The sequence below is a fragment of the Euprymna scolopes genome, chromosome 18 (genome assembly GCF_053919585.1).
Source record: "Euprymna scolopes isolate OS-2025 chromosome 18, ASM5391958v1, whole genome shotgun sequence".
In the NCBI taxonomy this organism is placed as follows: Eukaryota; Metazoa; Mollusca; class Cephalopoda; order Sepiida; family Sepiolidae; genus Euprymna; species Euprymna scolopes.
Window position 1 is genome coordinate 32,601,703 of NC_136499.1, and position 16,979 is coordinate 32,618,681.

The 16,979-nt window shown below is 37.3% G+C and overlaps 1 long non-coding RNA gene across 2 annotated transcripts in view; it reads left to right on the forward strand.

Annotated features, from left to right (window-relative positions):
- Positions 1–1,403: 1,403 nt before the first annotated feature.
- The window catches only part of LOC145297577 (uncharacterized), a 114,143-nt gene continuing 98,567 nt past the window's right edge, over positions 1,404–16,979 (forward strand). For both annotated transcript variants that reach the window (XR_013870273.1, XR_013870274.1), the window contains exon 1: positions 1,404–1,540. This is a non-coding gene — a long non-coding RNA (uncharacterized LOC145297577). The remainder of the gene's footprint in view (positions 1,541–16,979) is intronic.

Sequence of the window (16,979 nt, forward strand, 5' to 3'; positions counted from 1 at the left end):
GCGCACATCATGCACCCTAAATTCTCAACATGGAAAGTTACCATATCAAACGAGAATTATTTTTTCTTTGCAACAAACTACTGTTTTCTTAACACACGCGCATGCATCACGCTTACATAGCTTAATGACTTTCTCCTCTCAGAAAATAACCACATGTGTCCCTCTGTTCATAAATATCAGTAAACATAATTTTTTTTGCCTTTTCTACGAGACACTTATTAGCTAACACTGTGTAATGAACAATCGTTGCAAAAAAAACTTAACGTTGAAATGATTGGAATTACTGTTTCTTGTAAATAAATGTTATTTCATCCAAATACAGCGATCTCGAGTTCTTTGTCAGATGTCGTTATTTTTCCGAAGTTGTTCACGTCTTTCTTATTTTAAACTAGTGGGAGTGCCCGGCGTTGCCCGGGTGTTTAGGTGGTGTAATAAGGACCCGGGGGGGGGGGGGTCAAAACAACAGTAGGCGGGTGTGTGTGTAGATGGTTTAGTAAGGACCCCCCCCCCCAAAAAAAAAAGTGGTAGTAGCGGGGGAGGGGGGATCCAAACAACAGTAAGCAGAGGTGTTAAAAAAAAAAAAAAAGTGGTAGTAGGCAGGCAGGCTCGAACCTGTAACATGAAGGAGAACAAAAAAAATGGTCAAAATAACGTGACGTCTAAGCCGATGTCTCCATGGTTCGACCGGAAGTGGAGAGTGTTGTAATTAAGCGTAGTCAATCGAAAAGAAGACGACGAAAAAATCGACCCCTCCTTGAACAAAACAGCCGAGTTTAGGGTGAAGGAATTAATGCTTTTAGCCAATTTTTCGATATTTGTCATCTGAAGGATCGAGGTTTAAAACAATACCGATTTCATCAGGTTCCGTCACCTCTGTCGAAAGTTTTTGCGAAACATACAAACACATACACACATTTTGCCTTATATATATATATATATATATATATATATATATATATATATATATATATATATATATATGTGTGTGTGTGTGTGTGGTTCGGTGGAAGCCTTCTGTAAATCGGAGATCGCGTTAAATTTACCTTTTAACGATCTCTGTGATACTCTACTATTTTCGACTTCTAGAGATTCCTGCACCTCCAACCTTGGTCTTAAAAATCGACAGATCGCGTTTATGAATTGGTGAACACCGACTTACTTACACCCCGTGGCCGTATACCCACAAAAGTTATTTATCCGCTTTATCCGACTAAAACAAGGTTAAACACGTCGTCAATTTATCGTGAGGAGAAATCTAGCTTAGGTGGCAGTAATGGAAGATTGCAAACTTTGGTGTGATCAGATATGCAAGGAGGAGGTAATGCCGGGAATCATGGTCTTATAGGAGTGAATACAACCATACCATCATTCTGATCAACGGTGGTAGTCGTGCTAGTGCTCTTCGATCATTCTCCCCCAAAATCAATCACGTGACAATAAAGTTGCGACCGGAAGCGGATGTATTTGTAAATGAAAACTAACACGTGCTTCTCTGTGAAGTTAGAGATTTTGTTTTTTAACGTGGACCTATTTAATAACCGTAAGTGCATTATATATGTTTTTCATTTTTAGTCAATGTGTATATTTTAGATAAATGATTTATTTAAAGAATTTTTTTTTTCTTTATAAAAAACATAACATGTTAGTGTTCATAATAGATAGTTGGGTTTGTATTACTACTGTACACATAGATTCGAAAAAGTTGTCAAAAAACAAATATATAACAAATAAATATTATCAAAGGCAAGATAAGTTACTTTTCTACTAAACTGGATACATTTGTTTGTTTTTATTCAATGTAACATGTTTATTCAGCTCGAAAAACCTGCAGTGTTTACCGATGTATTGGAAAATTCAAAATGGCGCCCGACACTCTCTTTAACACGTTAAGTTTGGGAAAAAGTGTTATAAATAATAAACTAGACAAAATACTATTAAAAAACCACCGAATATATGTCAACTTATGTCACGGTAACATATAATGAGCGAATTTCTAACAGTATTTTGTCTAGTTTATTATTTATAACACCTTTTCCCAAACTTAGAGTGTCGGGCGCCATTTTGAATTTTCCAATACATCGGTAAACACTGTATGCATTTCGAGCTGAATAAACATGTTACATTGAATAAAAACACGAAAAATATATCCAGTTAGGTAGAAAAGTAACTTATCTTGCCTTTGATAACATTTATTTGTTTAGTTATATATATATATATATATATATATATTTTTTTTTTTTGACAACTTTTTCGAATACAGTAATACAAATCCGTTTTATTATAATTTTACTTTTGGCCTAAGTTTTACGTTTAGTCTGGCATAAGTCGTCTTTGGTTCAGTTTAAATTCTGTAGAAGCAGCAAAATGAAATAAGTTTTAAATTTTATGTCTGTTTTTATTTTCCAGTTTTAAAGGTAATTTCTACAGTTTATCGCCGAAAATGGACACATCATTTTTTTCAGCATTTGTTGGTAAAATCCGAGTGGAAATCAGTATTTTAAACTATGGTCGGAGTTAGAAATAAATTAAAAAAAAAAAAAAAAAATTAAACTAGATATTAATTACTTCCGAAAAGAACTATGAAAAAAAGTAAATAAAGAAAGTGAAAGAACATATATTCGTGATTGTTTAATTGAAAAAAATGTTTCGATTTAATTAATGAAAACGGGAAAGTTTTTCATGAAACATATATGTATATATATATTTTATTAAAACAGAAAATGAAATGACATATTCATAATTGTCTAAACTGGTCGCGAGCCATTTGAAAACCAAAACATTTACTGTATAAAAATTTATCAAAATATAATTGTAAAAACATTTCTTGAAAAGTTTGCGTAAGAAAATAATTTTAATAAAACAATTTTGTAATGAATTGTTTTTGTTGGTTTTGTTTTTTTTTCTTGAGCAAATAAATAATTTTAATGAAACTTTTTTTTTTTTATTTTAGTTAAAGCAACTTTGAAGGGGCAACAATAAATTAATTTAAATGAAACTGAAAAATCATCTAGTTTTATTTATTTATTTCATGCTTTGCTTCGGTCATACTGGTGCGCGAAAAAATGGCGTTTCCATTTTCGGCGATAAACTGTAGAAGTACCTTAATTTTTTACGTAGTAGAAAATCTACCTCAGTAAACGAGTTGTATATCTTAAAATGCTCCATATATATATATATATATATATATATATATATATATATATATATATTTGTTTGGGCTAAAAAATTTTCAAATAAGCAAAATGTTACTTTATTATTATTTAGTATTTATACACTTTTGTTATCGTGCTGATTAACGTTATTTTGAAAGCCATTCTTAACATAATTTTGCTTCCACCTAACAATTTAATACTAAAAAAAAAGGTAATTTTTACAACGTGAACCCCTAAAAAAATGATCTAATTTTTTTCCTAATACGTTTAAACGGTCTTTATAAATAATTTGAAAGGAGAAATTTTGAAAAAAAAAAAAAACCTCAAATTTAACATTTTGAATGGGGGATCACTTTTCTATATAAATTTAACGTAAACTGAGCACCCACATTTTGGCCACCCAGTATTCAACGAGACCTGTCACCCCTAGGATTTTTTTCAAGTTTGGCTATTGAGAGGGGGGCAGGGTAAACATGACAAATACATATTTTATGCGGGGTGTGTGGATTAAATTTGAAACATAAAATAACACGATAAATTAAATTTTTTATTTATTTATGAGACCATTCTGTACTTTCACATTACAATTTTATAAACAAAACGGGTCCCAATTGTGTACTTGGCTTTCGGGACAAGATCAAAGTGTAGTATCTTTCGATAGGGTCGACCATCGTTTCTTGGCATCTGTCTTAGAGGCCGCCGGTTTTAAACCGGACTTCTGCAAGTGGATCTCCGTGATGTATCGACAGCCCACAGCCATCGTGCAAGTCAACAGAAAGTGCTCAAAACCCTTTGTTATCTCTCGGTCGGTTCGTCAGGGTTGTCCGCTGTCGCCCCTGCTCTATGTCCTTGGTTTGGAGCCCTTGCTCTGCAAGCTGAGACACGGGGAAACAAATTCGGCCCTGCATGGAGTTGGCAATACCCGGTGGCTCAGCTGCCAAGGTATCCGCATTCGCCGATGATGTCACGGTCTTTGTGTCGAGCTTCAGAGACATCGAGATCGTGTCGGAGGCGCTCGCTCAGTATGAAAGAATTACAGGAAACAAGATAAACCGCAGCAAGTCAGTAGGACTGCGGTTGGGCACCTGGAGTGGCAACGTCAAGCTCCCGACGCCCTTCAGCTGGACAGATGGTCTGGTTCGGATCCTCGGCGTGTGGTTCGGACCGGGTCTCCAGCGTGACAAAAATTGGTTGGAGGTACGGTCAAAGGTGAAGGCTGCAGTCAATTTGTGGCTTCCTAGGAAACTTTCCTTAAAGGGTAGAGCTGAGGCGTGTGCCACTTACGTCTTTTCTCTCATGCTTTACCGACTGGCCGTACTTCCCCTGCCTGCACAATACCTAACAGCTCTTGTCGACCTCTTGTCATCGCTTCTTTGGGACAGAGGAAGACACTGGGTAAGCAGACAGGTCTGTATTCAACGTCCGTGTGAGGGAGGCTTGGGAATGCCTGACTCGAAGTGTCATCGAGACGCTGAGAGGCTGGCCTTCCTGAGCCACTATATGCAAGATGACCAACGGTGGCACCTCGTGGTTACTGCCACCTTCCCCGACCTCGTTCTCGACCCTTCTATCGAGAGCCGTCGCAGGCTGCGGGGAAGAATCTGCCTACATGAAAGAGTGCCAAGCCGCGCTAAAACGACTACCAAGGTCCAGCGACCTTGTGACTGCTACCCGTAGGGAACTCCACAGGGATCTAGTGAAGGGGGCTGCCGACGACCCGCTATGCGCGCGTTTGGGTTAGCAGCAGAGTGAGATCCGCTCCGCGTGGAGCTGGGCGCCAGATAGTCATCTGAACAATTCGGAGTTCTCTCTGACCTGGCGATTGGCCCGAAATGCACTTCCACTCAACAACGTACAATGCAGTTCCGGGTTTTCAGAGTCGCCTGATTGTCCCCGTTGTGGGACAACGACTGTAGAAACGACTGATCATGCTTTCTTTGATTGCTGCAAACTCCGCCGGTACTGGTCGTATGTCAGCGAGGTGACGGCTCGCATCGATCCTGAGCATCCTCGCCCAATTACCATATCCAATGTCGTGGACAAAGTGAGGCCACCGTGGGACCGGGAAAGACAAATGGTCTACGTTACGATCCTGGCCGTGGTGAGAATGGTGATTTGGACGTCGCGTCTGCAAGGTTGCCAGGGGGGAGTGGGTGTTGTTTTTTTCTGATCAGGATCTGATCGTTTTCTTTAAACACCAACTACGGATGAAGATCAGACGTGATAGAAGAAGGCTGCATTGCGCGGCATTTGACAGAAGGTGGATACAAGTAGCAAGTCTGTGTACGAAGAGGAGCCAAATTTGAATACGTGTTCCCCGCCTAGGTGTGGAACGTGCAGTTCCATAAAGTAAAATTTAACAAATAGCCTCTCCGCTAGCTGAGTGTCTGTTCCATCCCTCCCTGATTAGGAAGCCTCCAAGGTCCCCATCCCCTCCTTCTTGCAATTTTTGTTTTCACCCCCTCCTCTAAATTTCACCCATCTTGGAGAGAAAGAAATACAAACTAACCCACAAAATTTTCTTTTCTCCATTCACCCCCATCTAGAGGGCATCCCCACTTAGAGACTGACCCGCAGAAGCCAGGTTCCTTTTACAAACCTAGTGGAATGGGCAGTCTATCAACTAGACGGGGTTGGGAGGGTCTTACTAATCACCCCCCCCCCCGAGACACAAATGAATTATTGTACCGTTTTTATTGTTATCTTTTTTTACACGTCAATAAAGAATGTTTTAAAAATTGGGAGTTAAGTAGGATGTCCCCAAGTATGAAAGGGTGAATGCGGTATTATGGTGAAAGATACTAGCTGGGAGAAACTTTTGATTTTGTTTAGTTCTGGAGTTACAAGGATGACCAATGACACCCCCCCCTTTTGAGTTGGCCATGTGCCTAAGTTTTTATTCAGTGTTGATTTTCTATGTATTTTTAACATGAATAAAGGATTTAATATCTCAAAGTGTAGTATCTGTTCTTCAGATGCTGCACTTCAATTTCTGGTTCTGTCAGTGGAGGAGAAATCCTTCACGACTGAGACAATTTTTATTTTTGTTCCTTTTCTCCACGTTAAAAAACGACCCTGGTGTCTAACTCTGTCCTGTAGGGAGGCATTGTAAATAGGAACAAAACGGGTCCCGCAACATGACAAAATAATTTTTTTTTTTTTTTTTTATAACGATCCATTAAAATTTTTAGGGTCTTTTTTTTTTTTGGGGGGGGGTTAAATTGGAAAACCTAAAATAACACGATAAATCGAATTTTTGGTAAAAATGGCCTGGTAGACCAACACACAACCTATCTTTAAAATCTTGTTTTCTAGGGATGTCAATAACTAGTTTTCATGATATTGCAAACATACTTCCGCATATTTCATGTCGCAATGTGAAGTAGCGGCCATATTTGTTTATACCGCGCGCAGAAACGGGAGGGCGCGTAATGAAATTACATGATAATGCGGAGCTAATCTTTTTTTTATTATTATTACTAAAAATAACTGAAAAAAAAGGAAAACGATAAATAAAATGAAACATTATTTTTTTTTTTTTTGTATGTGCAAGCACGCATATTTTTGCAACTTCCTTTTACCTGGTAAATTTACAAAATAAAATAAGAATAGTCCTTATGCTGGAGATATATATGAAATAATTTTACACAAAACTAAGTAAAATTATTAATATTAAAGAAATCCCCCCCCTCCACTAAAAATGTAACAGAGATGAAGATTAGTCTGTTGAAAAAGTAAGTGCACCTCAAAAAACTCTGACAAATATTACCAGATCTAGCAAGCTAATCATTAGAGTCTGAGAGGTGATAATAGTCTAGTGGTTAACGAAATGGACTGATGATCTAGGTGTCCCATGTTTGAATCCAGTTCGTTCCACAAACTTCTCTTTCATTTATGATGTTGGCAACCTTCATATGGTCCCTCCCATAATACTTGATGTTTTTCTAGAAAGATATCGGGGAAACCAATGCCAACAATAGAATTTTAGAATTCATACGATATGATGATGATTATTAAGTCTGACACTTAGGTTACCTCCACCCTTCCACTCTATGTTAAACAAAAAATTGAGCAAAATGACAAACATTCGCTAGCTAAGTTAAAAAAGATTGGTTTCACTTTTAACTTGAATAGGAAAGATTCCAATGCCAAAGTGTAAAGCAAAGGCGAAAGTAGGCAGCCCCGACAAATGGATCTGGACAGATTGAAAGGCTTCGACCTTATTCCGTTCATTTTCTTCACAGCACTGGGAGATGAATACAACAAGTCAAATCCAGGACCAAAATTGACTTCCAAATCTGGCAGTTTCAAGGACAGCCTCCACAAAACTATGATTTTCTCTTTCACATGCTTTGGACTGATCTAAATTGCTCAACGTGACATCAGTGTCAACTTGCTCTATGATCTAGCGAACCAAATGAAAGTTGTCCTGGAATAGTGCTATCTTTTACAGTACAAGTCTATTCGGAGCCAATCGGACTAGGCAGAACAGTCTGCAAGCAGGTAGCTAAAACCTTAGCCAAAATTTTTAACTTTGTGTTAAACATAGTTAAGGGTCGAAAATTATTAATCCCATCCCCTCTATCTTTGTCCTTTTGAAGTAACTTCGGTATATTCCTATTAAAGTATTTAGGAATATTCATGCCTTAACCAGGAATTAAAGATCACTTACAACAATGAGACAAATAAGGATGACTACCTCAAATATGTTGTAGAGTAGGATATTGATTTCCAGTGACTCGTTTGATTGTACTTTTTATAATGATTCCCAGATTTCAGCCTTTGCTATCAATCCCTCACATTCGGTCATTTCAGTCACTTCAAGGTGAGGGCAATCTGCCAAATAGGCATGAAAGGGATAATTATTCAAACCAGGCTCCTTCATAAAAAGATTGTGAAAAAAGGAAAAAAACTCTGTCGTTTATGGTCACGTGTTTTCTGTTTGGCAATGTGACACTGGTGATTTGTCAATCAGGTACTCTGAAGCATTCTACTGCCTACAATCGTTGTGGCTATGTTTGTTGTCTTAGTCATTTTTTTAAAATTTAGTCTTAACTACCAGAGCTTGGTCTTTCTTGTTAAGCAAGTTAGACAACTCCGCCTTGGCTACCATTACTTCTTCACTGTTTGTAGCTTTTGACAGCTCCATCTATTCAAGCGCCCTCTGTACTGCTTTATTAGCCGAGTTATGTCAACGTTTATAATATGCCACATAGAAACTAACAAATTTCTTAAGGTAATCTCAAAATGTATTCGCCACCACAACCCCGACAATTCTCTTTGAAGTATTAGTAAAAACTGGTCTTGAAAGTCCTTCATACTCTTGTTACGTGTCTGTCTAGGGATATGAATGCACAACAAATTAAAAGAATAATAATAAAACTCAGAGTTAAAATAAAGAAATATATATTTTTACATAAAACATAAATATTTACATGTAAATACACTTTCTTAGTACTACTGCTTTGAAAGCAATTATAAGGTCTGTAAGGAAAATCGTAGCTTACCTGACTAGCGTGGGTTTCGTGTTCATTCACTTAAGGAAAAAATAATTAAAAGAAAAAGCTAAAATGGCAACGTCGCTTTTGTATTTGATCACATGTGAGTAATTCAAACTCTGTGCAAATTAGTTTATGCAAGATGTAAAAGAAAGAAAGGTAAAAGAAACGTCCGATGAGTTGAAAGATACCATGTTATGCGAACGGACGTGTGTATTAAGATTATTGAAGCTAACTCAAAAGATTGAAGGCGGGGGGGGGGGCAGAACATGGCTTAAAAACTCCACTGAAATCAATTTTCAAACTAGAACCTATTTCGGTGTTATATTACTTTTCGATGATGGCGGGCAATATTTTTTTTATGTCCAGTTGATTCCAGAGTTTAGTGGTGCTGCAGCTGATATGCCCATAATTAAGTGGATTGTCAAAAATGTGGAGCTTGTATGTGAGCTTTGCACTACGAAAAATGTCGAGCATGTCCTACCATTGAGATTGCGAGGTGGCACTCTGGCCATATACAACTTAGGCAACTTACTATGGAGCAGGAAGCAGATGCAGAAGAGATCAAGCAGGCCCTTATAACCGTGTATAGTATCAATGCATCTAATACATATGACCAAGTTGTCACTCAATAACTTCACCCTGATGAAGTGGATGAGCTTTTTGCTGAGCTGCAACATCTGGCCTGGTTGGTTGAGAGGGACCATCGCCAGAATGTCGGTTAAGATGTACATTCGTTATGTCAGACATATTATGTGTTTCATCCAGGATGGAATTGATGACTGCAGAACAACTGTTGATCCAAACGAGAACTGTCATGACTGACAACGAAGGCTCTGCAAAATTGGCTGCTGCCACCTCCACCAGACGAACACCTTCAGAAACATAAGTGTGTGATGACAGTAGATTTGTTTGCTACAGGTGTGGTGGTCCCAACCACTTTGTTGCAAAGGACTGCTTACAGAATTGCCAAGAGAAGCTGGACAGTCAGATGTGCAAAATTCATCATGAGATACGTTGCTTTAAATGCGGTGGCCTTGGACATAGAGCATCGCAGTGGTAGGGAAGCACTGAAGCGGGGGGGGGGGCTTAGCATTAGTCTCCTCTCCAACCAACTTAACAATAAGAAGCTCCCCTCCATGAAAGTATGTGTAGATGGGCAAGAGTCCTGGCGTTGATTGATTCCAGATGTTTGCAGACTCTGGTGAGTAAAGCAGTGTGGCAGAATAAATGTAGAGGTTGGCCTAGTTCCAGCTGTTGACATTGAGGCATTGGTCAGGGATAAACAACTGTTGGGCTTTAATCTACTGTTGGGGATTGATGCAATCAAGAAATTTGGTAGATTTTATTTCACGGAATCGGGCGAAGCATGTTTCGGAGGCTTAAATGAGAATGGTGGTGACAAGGAGTCAATGAGTCACTTATGGATCTGCAGAATGCATATCTGCAAGTCCATGTCAACAAGGTGCAATGTTTCAAACAGTTATTTTCAGAGGCCTGATTGTGATTCCGGTTGAATGTGTTGCCACTTATTATGAATCTGTTATAGACTATGTGATCAAAAGTGCCACATCAGTATATGTTGATATTTTCATTAATGAAAGTGTAGTTCCTGCACTGCATGTGCAACATTTTTTAGACTATGGTTTGGTTTCCAAGGATCCAGTGTAACTGGGACAGAGCTAGAGTTCTTTGCTTGCAAATCTGGGGAAAAGATGGCACTCTTCAATGGAAACGAGGAAATCCAATTCCAGACATCCCTGATGAATTTACCTGTCAGCATATTTTCTCTCTGCGGGGAAACTCATTGGTCACTTTCCCGTATTTAGATGGCTTCGGGTGGTAGTTGCATCATCAAGCACCTAACAACTGCAGTAACAAAGGGCTGAGATGACAGAATCAAAAGTGCACTGTTGCATATTGGCAGAAACTTTGAGCAAAGTATGAGAATCAGATCCTGTTCGACGAGACTGGTGTAAAGACAGTAAAGAAATTACAGTCTGGGTAGATGCGAGTTGCATAGCCACAGGAGTGGCATTGGAAACAAATGGGATGGTCACTGAGGATGCGTGTTGGCTACGTTCAACTATGCTCAGCACATCAATCGAGCTGAACTCAATGCGGCACTCAAAGGAGTCAATTTGGCCCTTCAGTGGGAAGCGACAGTTGTTACACTTGGTCACTGATTCAGTGTATGTGCACTGGTGGATTTCTGATATTTTAACTGGAAAAGCATGTGTGAACACGAGAGCAGCTGGTGAGATGCTCATCAGTCGCCAGTAAGGAACCCTGGAATTGCTGGCGAAAGAATATGGATTGACCATCAATGTAAAACTCATGAAGTCCTGTCAGAACCACGCAGATAGTCTCCCCAGAGTATTATGCAGTTGGATGGATCTACTTAAGAAAGGAAGAGAGCTGGTGTTCAGCAGTTATGCAACAGTAAGACAACTGGATAAGGACCAGGTGGCTGACAGCCGTCATCAAAATGGACATTGCACGAAGCCTGCTGATGGAAATACTGACCGACAACGCCACTGCTTTCACCAGTAAAGAGTTTAAAGAATTTGCAAAAAATTGGGATGTACATCTGTGATTTCGATGTGCCTACCCACCGAGTGGAAACGGGATTGTAGAATGAAGTCATAGGACCGTTAAGACCATCACATCCAGAAAGAATTGTTCAATATTGGAGGCGGTCTACTGGCACAGTGCCTCCCCTCCCCCGGTCAAAGGATTACGTTTCACCTTCCACCGCTCCAGTTGATGTGCTATATAGATATCATGTTCGAATCAAAGGTGTTGAAGCTAACTCACTGCTCAAACTAGAAGTGACTGGGGGAAAGTATAAAAGAAGACGTCTGGGTTAAAAATCCGCATGATAGGTGCACAAAATATAACACAGGTCGCATTACTGAAGTGATCAGCCTGCAGTCTGTGAAAGTTGGTGGGGTGCCTCTGCATATTAAAAACCTTTAACCATCAATATGGACGCACTTATCTAGTGACGAAAATAATTCTGAGGAGAGTGAGTGGCTAAGCTATTTGAATTCAGATCCGCTTGACAGTGATTCTGTTGCTGGTAACCTCTTAACTGATGAGGTGGCTATTGAAAGCTGACCCGCAGACGAGAGTACGCATGAGCTAGGCCGCATCATTCCTTTTCAAACAAGTACCCGACAAAGACGGATACTACCTCCTTGCCTTGTTGATGATCATGAGATCAGTGGGAATGGGGTGTAGGGAAAAATCATAGCTTACCTGACTTACATAGGTGCTGTGTTCATTCACTTAAGGAAACAATAATTAAAAAGAAAAAGCTAAAATGGCGACGTTGCTTTTGTATTTGATCACGTGTGAGTAACTCAAACTCTATGAAAATTAGTTTATGCAAGATGCATAAAAGAAGAGGTAAAAGAAACGACTGGCGAGTTGAAAGGCAGCATGTTATGTGAACGGGCGTGTGTATTCTCAAGATTATTGAAATTGACTCAAAAGATTGTAGGAGGATCAGAACACAACTTTGAAAATTGATTTCAGTAAAGTTTTAAACTAGAAGGTTTATAGCATTGATGGTCAAAGGGAGATGAGAATTATTAGCTTCAATAGTCTGCAAGGACCTGTGGCGCAATGGTTAGAGTATTTGGAAAAATCAATTGTAAAAAGTGACCTTCTCCTGAAGGTTCAATCCTCAATGTGGTCGACCGAAAAATACAATTTCGAATTACTTAGGACCTCTATCTAGTCATGGCTGATGGAATAAGAGCATGCTACCCCCGTGAAGTAAATAAAGGGTTCCGCTTGAAATTCCGTCCAAATTCCAGAGTTTGACAGAAACATTTCCAAGTTTGACAATATATACCTGAAGAAAGTCAGAGATTACATTGACCAAAATATGAAAATGACACGTAAGATGAGAACAGTAGTCCGATGAATCCAAATGATACATATTTGCTTCAAATCAAATGTTTTATGTATGAGTAAAATCTAACAAAGAGGATATTAAAATATATAGTTCTTTGGTCATTGAGAAAATAATCAGAAATCTTTGTATTTTCTGAAATTTCAGTTTCTTCAAATGATGTGGTGTTGGCTTTTAAGAAATTTATTTTGGCTGGATTTTCATCCTAGAAACATTACCGGAGTTCTTAACAGCAAGGCGGCAACTTAAATTAAGAACTAACGCTGCTGCTAGTGCAGCGTCCTTATATAGATTTCTGCATGCAAATTTTGATTATTTCAAGTTGTTCCGAAAGTATTCTAAATAGAATATTTTAATAATGTATTTTTATAAGGAAAATGGAATGGTATAACACTTTTTATAAGGAAAATGCCCTCTCATAACTCTGAATGACAATGTACTAAACTTCCAGTATAATCAAGGCAAACTCATATCTATGGTTATATGTGCATAAGGACAGCACTTTAAGAGCATTGAAAGACTGGTGGAATGAGCAAGATTTGATTAAGAGGATTGCTCGAGAAGAAATGAACATTAGACTTGAAAATGACCATGTTGTAGTTAGCTGGGAAGCAGCCCAATGGTATTGTGTTCCACGAATGGGAAGTTCTTGAAAAGAAACTTTGTTCATGGAAGTTCCATTCTTTGCACAGGCTTGAAAAGTTCTTGAATTTTAACTTTTGCCTTGAAAAGTTCTTATTTCTATTATTACCTTTTGAAAATATGAAAAATGTCCTGAAAAGGCTATGAAAATCGTATTCTTTATGTCCAGTAAAAGTTTGTGTGACGATATTTAAAATAAAATTAAAATAAGTACTATTAAATTATTTTTTGTAAAAATATTTTTTAAATATGGAATATAAAATGGAAATACATTGTTCTGAAATTGCATTGTATTATTGCGGATACAAGAGTTACACGCTTTTTATCATGGAACTACCCAATTTTTTTTCATATAATAAAATTGAGTAGTTTTGTCATAAAGGGTTGCATCCCTTTATCATGAAACTACCTGATGTTATATCCACAATATCGGAAATTTAAAAGTAAAACAAGCAGTGTGGATCAATCTACAATGGGTACAATAATTTTTAATCATGTTTGGTTGCCCTAATACAGGGTGACCCAAAAAAAACAAAAGCTAAATGGAGGCCATCTAGAACATATGCTGTAGAACAGAGAAAAAAAGACCAAAGACCCTAGTATTTTGATGTGATGTTTTGAATATAATAAACTAGTTATGACCAAAGTTTCATTTCATTCGGACAAAACACTAAGAAACGGGGCCTAATTAGAGTTGAGGCCCGTTTTTTTTTTGTTACCCTGTATAACTGGGTCTGAAATGTAAACAGACATTGTTTTGTATGTAAGTGAAAGTGACTTTTCCTATTGTCAATTATAAGGTTTTATGATTAATTAAAATTTTGTTTTGAAAACTTGAATTTTGTCTGGAGAAGGCCTTGTAAAACTTTCAAAAGTCTTGCAAATAGACATTGAAAATCTGTACAAACTCTGTTTACTGTGGTTGTACCTATTTACTATGCCTCCCCCCGGGACAGAGTTAGACACCAGGGTCGTTTTTTGAAGTTTTTACTGTGATGTTTTACAGGGGAAACCATTGACTGGAGTTCAGTCAAGCACCTACCATAGAAATAAAGTAAAAACCAGCAAGCTTTCTTCCATTAGAAAGAGGCTGTAGAGAAAAAAAGAGATCATTTGCCACCAGATATCGAACTTGGTTTTGTGTATTGTCAAGCCAGGAAAGAGTGCTCTGAGCCTTGCCTCTCCAAATGTGACAACAGTATTCCATCTTTGAAGATATGTGATTTATACATGCAGAGGATTACGTCAGAGGTGAGGTACTTTCTGAAGTTTTAGAACACGGATCTCTAAAGTTTTCAGATGAGGGGGACATATTACTGACTTTTTAGCACTATGTATATTGATATATATTAACCAAGAAACGGTAGATGAATAATTGTACAACAAGGGCATTTGTTTCCAAAGTCTAAATCGGTGCAGAATTTTCTGTTAAAAAATTAACATTCGAAAATCGTTTCAGCCATCTATCATTATTCATTAGTATTATTTAGTACTAGCAGGGTGACCCGACGTTGCCCGGGATTGAATGATAATCAGCGAATGTTTCGCATTCACATATTTTTAGTCATCAAAATCGATTGATCGCCAGCTCTAATTGGGGACCCATTGCAATGCACCGCGAGAAATCTTCACATGCCTCTCGCAGTGACTAAGTTCACAATATATTATAGTCTTCATTTCACTGTAGAGAACCTAGTGTTGATTTTATAAAATTATTTTTTATATATAATGGCTTGAATTAAAGTTTAAAATGCAAAAGTCAAGTATCATGCTTCAATTGTGCTCTTAATAGAAACAGTCATTTCAGATGCACTCATATCATATCAAAGAACCTACTGTTGATTTTATATGCTTGGCATTACTACTTGTGCGGTGATAATGGCTTGAATTTAAGTTTAAAATGGAAAAGTTAAGTATCATTGTGAAATTGTTTTAAACAGAAACATTCATTTCGAACGTGCTTCTGTCATATCAAAGAACCTACTGTTGATTTTGTATGTGGGGCCTTTCGGTTTGTGTGATAATAAAACTTCTCAAATGCACTTGTGATGTTAGGCTGTGTATGTTAACTTTGGTTAAAATCACCTTTCCCTTTTTTCATTGGATTATTTCAATTATCGATACTTATCAAATACATTCCGACATAAAACCTATGTAAGAACACTGCCAGGCACATAAAGTACCTTCATGTAAAATTTCATAAAAAATCTACCCATCCGTTTTAGAGTCCATAGGGAACGAACTCACAGATATAAAGTTCCTTTTATATAATAACAGAGATAATTTAGTCAAATTGGTTCTGATATAATCATATGGGAGGAGGAGGAAGATGAAATCCATCACAAATGTACTATTTCGATTTATCAACTTTATTAAATAAACCTTTTTAAAAAGAGAAACTTATCTCAGATGCAATGCGCAGGTGCAGAAGACCAGTGAAAATGAGGGCCGGCAGCAGAGAGTCAAGATGACTAAGAAGACATGGCATATCCATAGAAGAGGACTTGTTTAATGCTGTGTTGCTGATTAGTTTTGCTGGTGGTTCTATATTGAATGAACAAATTGAAATATTAAATGTCATAAAACAAATGGTACCTACATATTTGTCATGGCACACATAGTAATATATCCAAAAATTATGAAAAACGGTAAGGTAGAAAAATAATTATTAATAAAGAAATGAAGTGAAATAAAAACGTTTCCTAAAAAAGAAACCTGATGGCAAGGGAGATAATTAAGTTCTGTTGCTTACATCATGTGACAAACATAATTCAAAATGTCGGACAAATTTTATTCCCCCATATAATTTTATCAAAAACTATTTTTCATTAATAATTATCTTTCTAACTTATCATTTTCTGTATTTTTTGCATGTGTTATGTTATTATTTGTGACCTGACGATTACATAGGTACCATTAGTTTTACTTGACATTCAGTATTTGGATTTTCGAATTTCGTTTGTTCAATATAGAAGCACCGTTTTGTTTATTAGTGAAACTACTACTTCAAAACTTCATTGTTTTAATTTTTTTTTTTTTTTTTTTTTTTTTTTTTTCTGAACTAAAAGAAAAACCACCATACAATTTTCAGACATTTTCATTTTTAAAAAAATTTTTTTACCTGAATATTTTTTGATTTTCATAAAAGCTTGGCAAGCTGGATCTGGCCCACGGGTCTGTACTTTAAAGATCCCTTCTGTACAATGATCAGACCCTTTTTCCAGTGATTTTTAGATTTGATGTACATATTACATTTCAGATCTGAAAACTGATAAAACTAATATTCCTGGTGAACCAAGTGCAAAAGAGATCCAGACAATTGCACCGAAGGGAACAGTGAGGATACTAAAAAGAGCTCTCGGTTGGTTTCAATAAAAAGCAGGGGAATGTTGGCAACTGGTTTGGCTGCCCTATACCCACAATTACAATCTTCAAAGAAAGAAAATGGAAAAAAAGTAAAAGTTGATCCTAGGAACTTACCAAAGTGCATCAAGAAGAAGGCGGTGATGAAAGGAAAATAATTTTATGAGTTCTGCGTTTCTTTTTGTTTGTTGTTTTTGTGAGTTAATCAGTGCAGTATTTTTTTCTACAATGTTTTTATTGTGATAAAGATACTTGGTATCAACAGAATCAGTTTTTTTTGTATGTATTATTATACATATCGTATTGTGACCTGACCATATCATTACAATAGGACAATTTAGAGCAGTTTCTAAACAAGTAACACTTGGTAAATGCTCACATAAGAAACTCTAAGTAAAAGTT